The sequence below is a fragment of the Podarcis vaucheri genome (assembly GCF_965113315.1).
Source record: "Podarcis vaucheri genome assembly, chromosome: 11".
NCBI lineage: Eukaryota > Metazoa > Chordata > Lepidosauria > Squamata > Lacertidae > Podarcis > Podarcis vaucheri.
The window spans coordinates 61362255-61379337 of NC_138749.1; the positions used below are offsets into that span (position 1 = coordinate 61362255).

The 17083-nt window shown below is 40.2% G+C and overlaps 1 long non-coding RNA gene across 1 annotated transcript; it reads right to left on the minus strand.

Moving 5' to 3' along the window:
* Nucleotides 1-986: 986 nt before the first annotated feature.
* On the minus strand, nucleotides 987-16645 carry LOC309542779. The gene is made up of 3 exons (XR_014224425.1): nucleotides 15738-16645; nucleotides 2349-2520; nucleotides 987-1572 (listed from the first exon to the last, which is right to left on the minus strand). It is a non-coding gene; the product is annotated as an uncharacterized lncRNA (long non-coding RNA).
* Nucleotides 16646-17083: the final 438 nt, after the last annotated feature.

Sequence of the window (17083 nt, forward strand, 5' to 3'; positions counted from 1 at the left end):
TGGCTAGGAGTACAGTGCTGTATCAGGAAGCTTTTAGGCCTGGTGTCTCATTGTGTTCTTTTATATTCTGTTGGAAGCCGCCCAGAGTGCTTGGGACAACCCAGTCAAATGGGTGGGGTACAACAATGATGATGATGCCAGTTTCATCTGATACACCACCTGTGGCCAGGAATAATCTAGTCACTGTGGCCCATGCATTGGTAATATTGGAAGTGTATTACTGCAGTGTGCTCTGGGTGGGGCTGCCTGTAGGCCTGGCTGCAAGTTCTAGCTAGAGTGACTAGACTGCAGGTAGCCAACAGCAGGTAACACCTGGCTGCCCATACGCTACTGGGCCTGGTTCCAGGCTCTTGTATTAATATACAAATCCCTGAACCACTTGGGTCCAGGATGCCTTACAGACTACGTTATATCCCAGCTTGATCACTGAGATCATCTGGGTGAGTGTTGCTAACTGTCCCCTATGTTTACAGGCGCTTGATTGGTCTCCACTAGAAGTTGGGTATTTAGTGTCACTGGTCCCATGCTGTGTAATGCTCTTCTAGCAAAGATTCAGCAGGCACCTTTGCTTTTGATTTTCAGGTGTCTCTTGAAGACCTTTTTATGTCTATGCAACTCTTTGGCCACTGAACCTAAGCATTTTGTTCTATTTTTATAGGATTTTATTATCTCTACTGTTGTACATCACCATGTTACATTGAATTTGTGGCACATAGATACTTTTTAAAATAAAACATCTTCCAATATTTTATCAGAAAATTCTTTCAAAAGTTTTGTTTACCGTATTTTTCGCTCTATAACACGCACTCGACTATAACACGCATGTAGTTTTTAGAGGAGGAAAATCTGTAGGTATGCCACCCATAGGCATTCCCTCCATAACACGCACAGGCATTTCCCCTTACTTTTTAGGAGGAAAAAAGTGAGTGTTATGGTGCAAAAAATACGGTAATTACACATTTAAATGTACAATCTCATGTAGCTGGTCTTTCTTTAAAAACAAATAACAGATAAATGCAAAAATATGACAGAATGGACATGAATATGGACCATGGACCAGAAATATGGTGATCCGTTCATCCTTAGAGCTAGCTGGGCTGCCACTGCATCCCTGTCAGGAATAGGAATCATCCATGGCTTTTGCAGTCACAGTATGAATTCAGTTGAACTCTGCATCCAAACATAAAACCATTTGAAGCATGTATTAATGGGTGCCTTTGAGCAGGATGCAAACCCATGCAAGGAATTCCCTATGGATTTGAAAACTAATGGAAATCAGCCTCCATAGGTCCATACTAATTCACATTTAACTATCTGAGAACTAAACAACCTCATTTAGAGGTGAAAATTCATCTGTATTAATAACACCTCAAATACCTTTGAGAATGGTGTGTGCAGCTAGAAAACAGAGCAGCAGGAGACCTTGGAAACAAGGCAGTTGAGAAGAACCTGGTGGGAGGATAGAACTCCGAGCGCCACCTTGCGGTGAGGGCGCCAGCCAGTATTGAACATACACTGCAAGACCAGCGTGTTCATTCAGCTACCATTCCATTTTCACCTTCATGGCATCCACTGTGAAAGAAAAAGTGGGAAATAATTTTGGGATTCAGAGTGTGCATTTCTGTTACTCCAGATGCTGTTGGACTCCAATTCCCATCATCCCTAGGCAACCTGGTCAATGGTCAAGGATACTGAGAGCTGCAATCCCTTTGTCACATGAATTAAGCAAATCTATTTGACCTTTGCAGAATTGGTTTCACCCATATTGTTCTCACCCTATTGCTTTCTTCTGAAAGATATTATCCAGGAGGTAGGAACAGTCAGAGGAAAGTGGGGAGTGAGTCACAAGTTCAAAAAAGAATTGAATTACCATTAAGGACCATTTAGCCTTACCAACTAAGATGAAATGACAGTATATAAACATTCTATATAACAGTATTGTAATAATTATATGGCCATACCCAGATTCTTCAGAAGTGCTCACCCCAACTTAGCAATATAGATCTACATGAGAAAGTGAGACTCTATATCCACAGTCAATGTAGATACACAGAAGGATGTTCTCTAAAACTGGCAGTGACTCAAATGAAGCAAGTTTCTATTGTTTCACCAGGGGAGTATGCACCAAACTGACTCTGTGTAAGGACTGCATTAGTACCACATAAAACCAAACATCAGAATCCATTCTAAAACAGGTTTTGGTTTTTTTTACAAGAGGAATGGTCCCCCCAACCCATTTTTTGTTTTGGCTCTCTTATTCTGAAGCAAGAAGGGGAGAAAACATAAACACACACAGACACCAAACTAGGACAAATGTTCTTTGTAAAAAAGAAAGATATGGAACTTACTTTGAAAGTATAGATAAGATTTCAAACTTCTTTTGCTCATGCCCCTTGCTGCAAATTTCCTGGTTTCTCTTAACAGTGTAAAGACACCATTTCTCTTTTAATCTTCAATTCCATATTGAAGTTGACTTGCATGTTATTATGGGTCTGCCAACTCAGCAAGAAGTTCAAGACACTAGTTAGGAAAATGTGTGTTTTTTAAAAAGTTTTGCTCCTGTTGATAGCTGCATTAGGCGAGAGGTGTTTTTTTTGTCCTTATTGCTTCCTTTGGTGAGAATATCATATATAAGTAAGAATATATATATATATATATATATATATATATATATATATATATATGCTTTCGTAGATTTTCACGGGTACAGGAATGCAGGTTTTGGTGTCTTCGGGTGTCTTCCCGTGTAAGAGTCGGGGTGTCTGTGCGACGTTTCGACGAGGTCTCACTCGTCATCTTCAGGCTGGTGCTTTCGGCTTCTTGTTACTGGAACAGAGCAGAATCTGGTGTTTGAGTTCCTATAAATACTGTTGAGGGGTGTGGTGTATAGCATCCAACGTTCTGGGCAGAGAGGAAGTTCCTAGATTAGTGTGCCTTTTCTTCTTTTGTTCCTTAATTACTTGAGGGATATCTTGAGTGATTTCATGAGTGATATTCTGAATACCACTGGGTGGGTCATTAAGTGTAGATTAGTTGCTAAAGCTTTCGTGTCTTGACCTCTTGAGCTTGTGAAGAGTTTTTCTGAGAAGATGGCTGTGCTGCATTTAGTTGTGCTCTGGCTTGGCTTCGTGTATAGGGGCGAGCTGTGGTTTTGTGCCTTGTGCTAGCCAGATCTGTGTAGGGATTGCAGGGGGGTGCAGCATCCGGAGGTGCCACTATAGTTTGGCTACTGGATGGAGTCTGTAATATGTCTGTGGAGAGGGTCTGGGTTTGGGTCTGGTGTGGTTGATTGGTGACGGCGTTCTGTGTGCCTCTGGTTCTGGTGTCGGTTTTTGTGGGGAGGGCTAATTTCCAGATGTCTGGCAGGCGGGACGTGTCGTCACGCTTGTTCATGTTGTGAGGGTGTTTCTCTATCTCGATGGCTTCCATGATTATTCTCTTGTGGTGATGTTCCATGTTAAAGAGCAATTTGGAATCTGCAAAATTAATTTCGTGTCCTGTTTCTTTCATGTGTTGGAAAAGAGAGGAAGTTTTTTCTTCTTTTTTGACGGCATTCTTGTGTTCTGCGATACGTGCATTTATTCGTCTGTTTGTTTGTCCAATGTACGTGGCTGGGCAGACTTTGCAGACTTTACACCCCAAAATACAATTCACTATGGAAATAGAAGACAACAACCAACTCCCCTTTCTTGACGTCCTAATCTACAAAAAACCTGATGGCTCCCTAGGACACACTATCTACCGGAAAAAAACACACACCAACCGCTACTTACATGCACAATCACACCACCACCCTGCACAAATAAACTCCGTAGCCAAGACTCTCATCTCCAGAACCAAACGCCTGGCTGACAAAGACCACTTGACAACTGAGTTACAGAATCTCTCAAATGTGTTAATCGCCAATGGATACCAGAAAAACAGGGTTACTAAGCTAATCCAAAAAGAAACACCCCCCAAAAACCAAGACACAGAAGAAAACAATGGCATGGCCCTCCTTCCTTATATCAAGGGCACTACAGACAAAATCAGCAAAATCCTCCATAAACACAATATCAAAACAGCCTTCTGCACCAACCAAAAAATAGCCAATATCCTCAGAAACCCAAAAGACAAAATCCAGCTGGAAAACCAAGGGGTCTATGAAATACCCTGCAAAGTCTGCCCAGCCACGTACATTGGACAAACAAACAGACGAATAAATGCACGTATCGCAGAACACAAGAATGCCGTCAAAAAAGAAGAAAAAACTTCCTCTCTTTTCCAACACATGAAAGAAACAGGACACGAAATTAATTTTGCAGATTCCAAATTGCTCTTTAACATGGAACATCACCACAAGAGAATAATCATGGAAGCCATCGAGATAGAGAAACACCCTCACAACATGAACAAGCGTGACGACACGTCCCGCCTGCCAGACATCTGGAAATTAGCCCTCCCCACAAAAACCGACACCAGAACCAGAGGCACACAGAACGCCGTCACCAATCAACCACACCAGACCCAAACCCAGACCCTCTCCACAGACATATTACAGACTCCATCCAGTAGCCAAACTATAGTGGCACCTCCGGATGCTGCACCCCCCTGCAATCCCTACACAGATCTGGCTAGCACAAGGCACAAAACCACAGCTCGCCCCTATACACGAAGCCAAGCCAGAGCACAACTAAATGCAGCACAGCCATCTTCTCAGAAAAACTCTTCACAAGCTCAAGAGGTCAAGACACGAAAGCTTTAGCAACTAATCTACACTTAATGACCCACCCAGTGGTATTCAGAATATCACTCATGAAATCACTCAAGATATCCCTCAAGTAATTAAGGAACAAAAGAAGAAAAGGCACACTAATCTAGGAACTTCCTCTCTGCCCAGAACGTTGGAGGCTATACACCACACCCCTCAACAGTATTTATAGGAACTCAAACACCAGATTCTGCTCTGTTCCAGTAACAAGAAGCCGAAAGCACCAGCCTGAAGATGACGAGTGAGACCTCGTCAAAACGTCGCACAGACACCCCGACTCTTACACGGGAAGACACCCGAAGACACCAAAACCTGCATTCCTATACCCGTGAAAATCTACGAAAGCATATATATATATATATATATATATATATATATATATATATTTGTTATGGAAAAGTTATTCATGAAAGGAGTTTAGCTATGAAGGACTGATTTGAAAAGTGGTTGCTGCACTCTTATTTACTGCTGTGTGCAAAAGGTGGTGTGAATTCCAATCCATCTACATTTTTTCATATTCTAATGAACAATTTAATGCTTTCTCTATAAATATATTTTTCATATCCCCAAAAATAATTCCCCTGGTTGAAAGTGAAGCATGAAACTGAAGCATGTGCACATATGGGGGTGGATGCATGGAGTTTTCAGAGTCCCTTTAGAAGGACTCTCAGGTTACAAGTGAGTGCCTGTTCCCAAATAGGTTTCTTCGCTGGGACTTTTTCTTTTCCTTTGTTTTTCTTTTCACTTGTTTTATGCTGATATGCTGCAAGTCCCTTTGGGCAGGAGTCAGCATTGTGTACCTGGCTGGTGCTTATCTAGTTTTGAATGTGTTGATTTTGGATGACACCATTTGGTTATTTGTGAACGCAGGTCTTACATCACTATTTATATGGGTATACATTGGGGCATAGGAAATCCAATGAAGCAAATGGATAGGGAGACATGATTGAATCTGAATTATATTTGACTCTTAATCCATTTATATACGAAAAGTATCTCTGGACCTTGCAGATGTTAGTTTATTAAGGTGAGAAGAGACTAAACAGTGATTGCTCAGATCCCATCCCATCAACAGGTAGTTTATCAGGAGTGAACTCACTATTTCCCACTGCTAAAACTGTAGTCCATTTGCTTAGAAATGGTGATTGTTGCCGAAGCAAGAAACACAGTGATTTGTTTGTTTGTTTGTTTGTTTGTTTGTTTGTTTTAGGACAGGAAAATCAGTAGTACTTGCTTTGAGCACCTACAAAATGGTGCCAATGACATAGGCTGGCTATGTGGCCAAGTTTAAAAAGGCCTCTCTTTAAAAGACTATCAAATTACAGTCCTCTGTTTGAAGGCATCCATTCTTTGAAGGGCTGTCTGGTCCAAATCCAGTTAAAAGAACCAGAATAAGGGAGACCAGAGCCTTGAAGTTGCCCATCAACAGTTAGCAATAGTTAGTTATTCAGCCACAGTCTTTTCCACTAAGGTGAGATTCATTGCATATTTCTGTTTAGATTGTTGTAAACATTTCTAAATTTGCATCTATACATATACATTAGTGCACACAAAATTTGTGCAAATTCATGTCAATTGTTTTGTTGATGGAATTCCTCTTTTTTGACAATGTGTAACTGACATCCTATACTACAGTGACATCAGATAAGGCATAAACACAACTAACTTTCTGGCCTGTTTCATCTGGCCCTTGTAATCTTTGTCTCTCTTCACTTGGGATGTTTTGTACTCCTTCTCTCCAGCAGTGGAGAGCACATCTCTTCAAACAGGGAAGCAGGATAATCCTCATGTATCCACTGAAGGAAGGCCAGTCCCACTCCCTCTCATTACTTGGAAATGGCTAGTGCAAATCAAACGTATTAAGAAAAGGGCAGTCTTAAAAGGCCATCACTGGCTTTAATAGCAGCACAACAGGCTTCCCGCAGATGCATAGACAGATGCACACACATAAATACACACACAGTTGTGGGATTGCCAGGGAGTTGCATGTGTTTGTGTTATTTTAAAATAAAAGCATTGGGGAAGTTTATTGGGCTGGATGACAGATTACGAAAAACAAACTGAGAAGGTTTGCTAGCCCTTCTTTCCAAGAAACAGAACAGTTCCCATCATATCAGCATCCCTATCGGGGGTGGAGGGGGGGGACTAAGCGCATCAATAAAACAGTATCCTCACAACCACTCACTTCCTGCAATCAAAACTGCACTAGCGTGTGGCTTTCCCAAATAAAAATTACTGGACTGAAGCCAAGGAAGCAATTGATGAGTGTGTGTGTTTGTTTCAGGGCTTATGACACATCCATCAAATGTGTCACTCTTTTGTAGTGTTTTATCTTTGTCAGGACCTTCCTTTACATTTAAGTGTGTGCATTTTTGAAAACTAAAAAAAAAAGTGCCCTTCTGTTCATTCATAATGATTCTCTGCTTGGGGTTGTCCTTTCATCGCATTCCTGTCTATTTTTCTTTTCTAATCGCTTGGGTCATTTGCTGGAAGCTTCTGCTGCCTCTAAACAAAGTATCTCTCCTGCTGTATCAGCTTGCCTTCTCCTTGGACGATGGTGTGCTGATGATGCCTTTGCCGTTTCACTGACTTCAGCACTGGCATATTGTAGCCAGAGCAGCGCTAAGCATACGGTAACAAACAGAGTCACTGGGTCTTTCTCGGGGCTGCATCTTATTAACTAATCTGTGGGAAATGCTCTTTAGGCTGTTGAAGTACATGAGCTATTGCAACAATAAATTAAAGTGAACTGGAGGCAGCTCTGTGGCTCCTAACACAAAGCCCATTACAAGTAGCCATTGCAGGGGGGGGGGGGATATGCTGTAACTGAACAGAGGCATCTTGCTTTCAGATGGCATTTAGACTTTTGCTATAGTTCATCTCTCTTACTTATCTTTGGCATCAGCCTAACAGCCTTAAACTCTAGATGCAAGGAATAATGTGTTTCCCTGATACTATCTAACAGAACAAGTAGTGAAAAATAACAGGGAGCATTCTCTGGCATTGTCAAATTTCTACATCTTCCCCTCTTCCCCCCTCAGGAGGATAATAATTGACCTATCAGAGTAAGAAGAGTTTCCAGTAAATGTTAGAAATCACAAATATCAGGTTGCAGAAAACATTGTAGATTTACATTGCAGGCTCATATGCTACTAATATAAAATCAAATGTCTTCTTTACAGTGAATTAACTCCTAAGAGGAACTTTAAGATTTCCACATAACACAATTGTCTCACTTTATGGCTTGATTATACATTTTAACTTATAAAATCTGCCCAATATGTGAAGGCACCCTGCAGGGCTATCAAAACACATGAGGGGGAAAATGGAATATCTGATCTGGTTCTCTGTTCTTCATTTATCCCATGGAAACAATGAACTCCTATCACAAAGCAATAGGAGCCTTTATGAATATATCAAGCCTTTATGAATATATCAGCCGCACAATGTTGACAACTCGGTCCAGCAATGGCATAGTTGGCAAGAAGGGGGCTATTCCCTCTGTAAGGACCTAGGAAAGCTCATATCCACGAGGAAGGGTGGCTCTCAAGTTATTTGGCAAGGCAGCGCTCAACCAATCTGGAGAGGTCTGTGATGTTGCCTCTGCCTGCCTTAGCCCATCAGGATCACATAGACTTGAGATACCACAGTGGGTAATAATCACAATAAAATATTATGATTTCGGATTGCTCAAAGCAATATTTTCTGATTAGCTCTAAGTACCAGTGCTGATATTTTATGTGATTTCCATATACCCTGATTAGTTTTTAAAGTAATGTTTATGTCAGTTTAGCTTTTCAGAAAGTGTACATACCACAGGGACAAGGAATATCGAATGTAACTTAGCCATTTGGGATACCCATTTTTTATTACAATTACTTCTTTAAAAGAGGGGTATAATTTTTAAAATAGACATTCCTACCCAATAGGAAGATCATTTGAGTGTTTTTATTTATCAGAGCATTTTGTGCTTACTTTAAAACACATTTTATAGTCCTTAGAGAAATTCATAATGCGCTCAGTGAAAACATTTGCAAATGATGTAATCAAGAGATCGGTGGGTCGAAAGGAATAGTTGAAGCTTTCCTTATAATTATATTTATGATGCTGTACATTAATAATCACCACAACACTATAGAAAGAGAGACCCAGAGATAGTGACAAGGTAATAAAGGCCATTACTTTATTTGGCAGAATAACGTGCAGAAGAGATAACTGTGTAAGAAACTTTGCCGTTCTTGGAAAGGGTTATCAGAATAACCTGGCTGGACACTCCCTCAATGAATGGAATAAGAGCTCCTCTGACACATTACACAAATTAGGTGATAAAATTCTAGACTGTACCATTTTAAATTGCAATTGGTGGAGGTGGGGGGGGCAATGGTTTTGAGCGTTTTCCTAAGGGAAAAAATTCCTAAAACATCAAGGAGAAGTTTTGTTAAAGTACTTGCAGGGTACTGGGGGAGCATTCAAAAAACTATGACCTGAAATGGTATAGTCCAGAATGCAGCTACTTTGCATTGCATCTCATCCTGCGTAAAGGATGAGGTGCAATGCAAAGTGGCTGAATTCTGCACTATACCAGAATGTAAAGCTACCCCTTCCAAGCTTGTGACTGACAACCAGGGGCATACGTTAAACATTCCTTGAAGTTATCTCTGAAGAAGCCAACTAAGCACAATCCTAGATTAGCCATATTAACCTGCCTGCGCCATAGGTAAACAAACTGGAAAATAAATAACAGTTTTAGTATTGCTATAGCATAATACGCAGTTCTGCTAACAGTTCACATTGGCAAGAAAAGACTGTGTTAGAAAGGCCTTATTTTGCTTTGCCAGCTCTACATTATAGGTGGCAATGGGTGTTGTGAGACAGGTCAAGCTGAAGAGTGGAAAAATTCAAATTTTAAGAAAAGGGGAATTAGACTTTTTAAAAGGATTGCATGGGTACAGAGAGCTGAAAGATTTGCCTTCATTATCTAAAATCTTTTTTCCTCTGATACCAGAAGTAAATTAAACTGGGAGAAAAATCCCTGTGGGGAGGGGTTACACAGAGGTAAATGACAGGGGGGAGGAAGGGAAAGGGTTCAGTTTTATAAATACAGCTGCCTGTATTAACTGCTGTTTCCTAGCAGGAATGAGATTATTTTTGCAAACATACCAGCTAATAGTCTCACCATTGAAACAAGCCAGTTTCACCAATGAAATTAGTGGCGCCTCGTACTTCTTAACATACAGGAGGAGCAGATTCTGATCAAATAATGTACCATTCTAATTTGTTTCCTGAATGTGAATAAGACAAAAACTAAATAAATCTGAGAATTATTTGTATCTGTCATTGAAGCAAAAGGGAGCAGCTGTTAATTCTATCTAAGAGTTCCAGCTAGGAACAATATTGTCTCCAAATGAAGTAGCAAAGAGACTCTAGAAAAACATGAATTAAAGTGTTCAGAATTTGAGATTGGTCAGATAAATTGAGTCAACATCTTTTTCAACATCCGTTGCAGTAAGGCTTTTGACAAAGTCCCCCATGATATTCTCATGAGGAAGCTGGTAAAATGTGGGTTGAAAGAGGTAACTGTTCAGTGGCTTTGTAGCTGGTTGACTGACAGAACCCAAAGAGTGCTCATTAATGGTTCCTCGTCATCCTGGGGAAAGCGTCAAGTGGGGTTCTGCAGGGTTCTGTCCTGGGCCCAGTGTTGTTCAATATCTTTATAAATGACTTGGATGAAGGAATTGAGGGGATGCTCATCGAATTAGCAGATGACATCAAACTGGGAGGGGTTACTAATGCTGTGGAAGACAGAATCAGAATTCAAAATGACCTTAACAGATTGGAGAACTGAGCACAAGCTAACAAAATGAATTTCAATCGGGACAAATGTAAGGTTCTGCAGTTAGGCAGGAAGAACCAGATGCAGAAATATAGGATGGGGGGGGGGGTACCTGGCTTACTAGCAGTACATGTGAAAAGGATCTAGGGGTTTTGGTGGGCCACAAGCTTAACATGAGTCAACAGTGTGATGCAGCTGCAAAAAAAAAAAAAGAGCTAATGCTACTCTTGTTGTTGTTGTTTAGTCGTTTAGTCGTGTCCGACTCTTCGTGACCCCATGAACCAGAGCACACCAGGCACTCCTGTCCTCCACTGCCTCCCGCAGTTTGATCAAGCTCATGCTAGTAGCTTCAAGAACACCATCCAACCATCTCATTCTCTGTCGTCCCCTTCTCCTTGTGCCCTCCATCTTACCCAACATCAGGGTCTTTTCCAGGGAGTCTTCTCTTCTCATGAGGTGGCCAAAGTATTGGAGCCTCAGCTTCAGGATCTGTCCTTCCAGTGAGCACTCAGGGCTGATTTCCTTCAGAATGGAGAGGTTTGATCTTCTTGCAGTCCATGGGACTCTCAAGAGTCTCCTCCAGCACCATAATTCAAAAGCATCAATTCTTCGGCGATCCGCATTCTTTAGGGTCCAGCTCTCACTTCCATACATCACTACTGGGGAAACCATGGCTTTTACTATACGGACCTTTTTTGGCAAGGTGATGTCTCTGCTTTTTAAGATGTTGTCTAGGTTTGCCATCGCCTTTCTCCCAAGGAGCAGGCGTCTTTTAATTTCGTGACTGCTGTCACCAATGCTACTCTAGGCTTCATCAACAGAAGTCTAGAGTCTGGATCAAGGGAAGTAAGAGTCCCACTCTACTCGAAAGGTGGAGATCTGCCCTAAGACGTGCTCCGACCATAATGCTGTGAAAATGGAGATAAAACTAACACCAACTGGTTCCTTCAGATGGAGGATGAATGACACCTTGTTTAGAGATCAAGAGGTTATTAAGAAGGCCCAAAAAACCTTGAGAGACTATTTTGAGATAAATTTGAACACTACCGTGGAAAAAAGAGTAATCTGGGACGTAAGTAAAGCAGTTATGAGGGGGTTTCTGATTCAACAGAACTCATTAAAGAAGAGAGCTCAAAATGAGAAAAAAGAAAAAAAATTGAAAAAATTAAAGAGGGCGAGAAGAAACTGAGAGTGAAACCCAATTCACAAGAGATTCTGAGAGAAATAAAGCTACATCAAGTGCAATATATGAAGATGATGAATCAGGAAATTGAATGGAAAATTAAACAAATGAGACAAAGGACTTTTGAATCGGCAAATAAATGTGGGAAACTGCTAGCTTGGCAGATGAAAAAAAGACAAAAGTTAAACACTATTGCTAATCTAGAGGTGGATGGAAATAACATTCAGAATCCAGTGGAAATTAGAAAATGTTTCCAGAGGTACTTTAAACAATTATATACACAAGGGCCCCAGAAAGAGTTTGACATAGACCAGTTTTTGAAAACAAATGGATTGCAAAAGATTTCTCAAGATAATGTTGAACTATAAAATTACGGAACAGAAGGTAGAAGGTGCCATTCAGAATATGCAGTTGGGAAAATCTCCAGGGCCGGATAGCTTAACCTCAAAATACTACAGAACTTTGAAGGACTGGATAATTCAACCACTAAAGGAGGTTTGCAATGAAATTTTGGAGGGGGAAAAAGCGCCAGAGTCGTGGAAAGAAGCATATATTACACTTATACCGAAAACTGAGTCTGAAAAGACACAACTTAAGAACTACCGACCCATATCCCTGTTAAATGTGGATTACAAAATATTTGCCGACATTTTGGCTAAAAGGCTAAAAAAAGTACTAGGGGAAGAGATACATAAGGACCGAGCTGGCTTTCTCCCAGGCAGACACTTGTCTGACAACACGAGGAATATAATTAACATTTTGGAGAAGTTGCAAGAGGATATTAACACCAAAGCAGTTTTAATTTTTGTGGACGCCGAGAAAGCCTTTGATAATATTTCTTGGAGTTTTATGAAGAAAAATCTTCAGGGGATGGGGGTCGGTCAAGGGTTTGAAAATGGTATAAGTGCAATTTATTCAGAACAAAAGGCTAAATTAATAGTTAACAATGTGGTGACAGAGGAATTTAAGATAGAGAAAGGGACACGACAAGGCTGTCCGATTTCCCCATTACTTTTTATTTCGGTCCTGGAGGTTCTGTTAAATATGATTAGAAGGGACCATCTGATTAAGGGTATAAAGGTCGGAGCTAAACAATATAAATTGAAAGCCTTTGCAGATGATTTAGTATTGACATTACAGGAGCCAGAACCTAGTACTAAAAGAGTATTAGAACTGATCCAAGAATTTGGTCATGTGGAAGGATTCAAGTTGAATAAGTTAAAAACTAAAGTCCTTGAGAAAAATTTAACAACGAATGAGAAAGAGAGGTTTCAGAATGAGACAGGTTTAACAGTGGTTAAGAAGGAGAAATACTTGGGAATTAATATGACAGCCAAAAATGGGAACTTATTTAAAGACAATTATGAAAAATGCTGGTCGGATGTTAAAAAGGATTTAGAAATATGGTCAAATCTGAAGCTTTCCTTGTTGGGTCGAATTGCTGCTATAAAGATGAATGTATTGCCAAGAATGTTGTTTTTATTTCAATCATTACAAATTTTGGACAAAGTGGACTGTTTTAAGAAGTGGCAGAGAAACATCTCTAGATTCGTCTGGCAGGGCAAGAAGCCCAGAATAAAATTTAAAATATTAACTGATGCAAAAGAAAGAGGGGGCTTTGCCCTGCCAGATTTTAAACTCTATTATGAATCAGCAGCTTTCTGCTGGCTGAAAGATTGGCTGCTTCTTGAGAATACAGACATTTTGGATTTAGAAGGTTTTAACAATGTTTTTGGGTGGCATGCATACTTGTGGTACGACATGGTTAAAGCACATAAAGCATTTAAAAATCATATTGTCAGGAAAGCATTGTTTAATGTCTGGACAAGATATAAAGACTTGCTTGAAAACAAAGCCCCAAGGTGGTTGTCACCGATGGAGGCAAAGGCCCAGAAAAAGCTCAATATGGAGGCCAAGTGGCCGAAATATTGGGAAATTTTGGAGCAGGAAGGAGATAAACTGAAATTGCAGAGTTTTGAGAAACTAAAAGATAAAGTGCGAGACTAGCTTCACTATTATCAAATAAGAGAGGCCTATAATTTAGACAAAAAAATTGGCTTCCAGGTGGAAAAATCAAAGTTGGAAACAGAACTGTTAGATCCCAAAACAAAGATACTTTCAAGAATGTATAACTTGCTGTTAAAATGGAACACTCAAGACAAGACGGTTAAATCTGCTATGATTAAATGGGCACAGGACGTTGGACATAACATTATGTTTGCTGATTGGGAACAGTTGTGGACCACAGGTATAAAATATACGGCATGTAATGCCCTAAGAGAGAATATTATGAAAATGATTTATATGGTACATGACACCAGTCAAGCTTGCAAAAATCTATCATTTGCCCGATAATAAATGTTGGAAATGTAAAGAAACTGAAGGTACATTCTTTCACCTTTGGTGGACGTGCCCAAGGATTAAGGCTTTCTGGCAAATGATCTATAATGAAATGAAAAAGGTATTTAAATACACTTTCTTGAAGAAACCAGAGGCCTTTCTTCTAGGCATTGTTGGCCAATTGGTGTCAAAGAAGGATAGAACTTTTTTACCCACTCTGGAAGAATGGCAGATGAAGATGATGGACTATATGGAATTGGCAGAAATGACTGGCGGAATCCGAGACCAGGGAGAAGAAATGGTGGAAGAAGACTGGAAGAAATTTAAAGATTATCTACAGAAATACTGTAAAATTAATGAATGTTAAAATGATGTTGGACTGAAAATAAGTTGTTTTGGTATTAAGGCTAATAAGAATATGTAAATATAGATAGTTATTTGGATGAAAATATATAGTTATAATAGGTTAAGATTATAGAGTAAAGATAAATGAAAGAGGGTAAGGATTTGCTGAAAGGACTTTGTAAACGGGAATACAAAAGGGGAGGTGTGAGGAGGTCAAGGAAATAAGCAAACGAACTTAAATATATTGAAAAATGGATTATTTCTTTTTAAGATATTTTTCATTCTTTTTTATTTTTTCAACTACTGGTTTTTTAGGTCTCTTTTTTGGTAATTTTCTTGTTAGCTGTTGCTCTTTTTTTCTTTTTTGTATGTATAATAGTTGGTTTAATTATTTTTAACTTAAAAAAAAAACTTATGTTCTGTATGTTTTGTGTAAAATCTTAATAAATATTTTATATAAAAAAAGGAAGAGTCCCACTCTATTCTGCCTTGGTCATACCTGGAATACTGTGTCCAATTCTGGGCACCACAATTTAAAATGGATGTTGACAAGCTGGAACACGTGCAGAGGAGGGCAACCAAGATGATCAAGGGTCTGGAAACCAAGCCTTATGAGGAACGGTTGAAGGAGCTGGGTATGCTTAGCCTGGGGAAGAGGAGACTGAGAGGAGATATGATAGCCATCTTCAAATATCTTAAGGGCTCCATCTTAAGGATGGAGAAGGGAGCAAGCTTGTTTTCTCTGGCTCTGGAGGGAGGACTCGAACCAGTGGCTTCAAGTTGAAAGAAAGGAGACTCTGACTAAACATTCGGAAAAACTTTCTGACGGTAAGAGCCGTTCAGCAGTGCAAGAGACTCCCACGAGAGCTGGTGGACTCTCCTTCCTTGGAGGTTTTTAAACAGAGGTTGGAGGGCCATCTGCCATGGACCCTTTAGCTGAGATTCCTGCATTGCAGGGGGTTGGACTAGATGACCCTCGGGGTACCTTCCAACTCTAAGATTCTATGAAGAAAGACATGTTTGGATTTTATTTTATTAGAAGTTTTAGCAAGCTATTAAAATACATTTTCTTACACACACACACAGTTTAAATTATTTGTCTTCTTAACATGAAGCTGCTTCTGGTATTTCAAATCCTGGACTGCAACAATCAACCTATCTCCTCCACCCTCCATGTTAGAGCATCACCCTGATTATATTAGAGTTGCCAAAACATCCTGAAAGTTGCAGGGCTTTTTAAAAGGAAACCACCGAAATGGTTGAGCTTTTAAAGGAGAGAGGCCTACATTATTGACAAACGCCAGAGTTGTTAAGCTCGGACATCAGTTCCGCCACTGAAATCCCGGCAATGTCCAGGAAAATCCAGGTGTATGGCAGTCCTAGATTATATGCAATAAATAAATGAATAAATAAGTTTTTGTCCAACGTTTCTGTCACTGGATGCTATGTGATAGTATTATTTCTTTGCATTTTGTATTGCTGAACACACACACAAGTAATGCTTGAAACTTCATAAGAAATGTGTCTGTGTCTGTGTAGGTGTAAAGAAGTACAGTGGTAGATATTTTTACAGCATTTTCACAGCATTTGTGGCTTCAAGTTCCTCCTGAACGAGGGAGGCCTTAAGAAATTCACTGGTTGTGCATTAAATTATTTTGACCCACATCAAAATGCAAGCTCAGCCAGGCCCACATTGTGTCTCCCACCTCCTGGTAAAGCAGCAAGGATCATAACAAAATTGGTACTGTACAGCTGCAGGTCACTTGTCCATATTGGCACATCAGACTCAATTTATTATATGCCTTTGGGCATGAAGAGGTAGAGGTTTTTGTTCAGAAATCCTCCTTTCTAGAGAGAACAGCACTGACTGAACATAAATTCCTTCCCAAAGACCAGCTAGCCAATTGTCACAAAATGCAGCATTTTTCCAGGATGACATTTGAAGTTACAAATTGTATTTCTACCAGAGGTGGTATAGCACAAATGGTCATTTTGACTGAAATCCTGCACACACTTACCTGGAACTAAGATTGATTGTGTGCAATAGTATGGCAGTAAACATGCCAAGATTGTTCTGTTGGTTGTGCATACCTCAGTATTTCTTTCTCACTGCTGGTATGTCCATTGATATGCCTGTCGTCGATAGAGCAGTCTGACTAGGAAAGCAGAACTTCCCTCTGCCTCATATTCACTACACATACCGTATTTTTTGCTCTATAAGACTCACTTTTTCCCTTCTAAAAAATAAGGGGAAATGTGTGTGCGTCTTATGGAGCGAATGCAGGCTGCGCAGCTATCCCAGAAGCCAGAACAGCAAGAGGGATTGCTGCTTTCACTGCACAGCGATCCCTCTTGTTGTTCTGGCTTCTGAGATTCAGAATATTTTTTTTCTTGTTTTCCTCCTCCAAAAACTAGGTGCGTCTTGTGGTCCGGCGCATCTTATAGAGCGAAAAATACGGTAGATCTGATTTTGGAGTCTGATGCTCAGTTACAAATCAGCAGAAAAGGGGACATTCATCACCAAAAAAGGTCTTTGGGGAGTGTCATGTGACAGAGACACATGAGAGCAGAAGCAGCAAAGCAGGCTGGGAAGTGCTGGGACTGCACAGTCATTTGGGCCTACTAAAGTTAT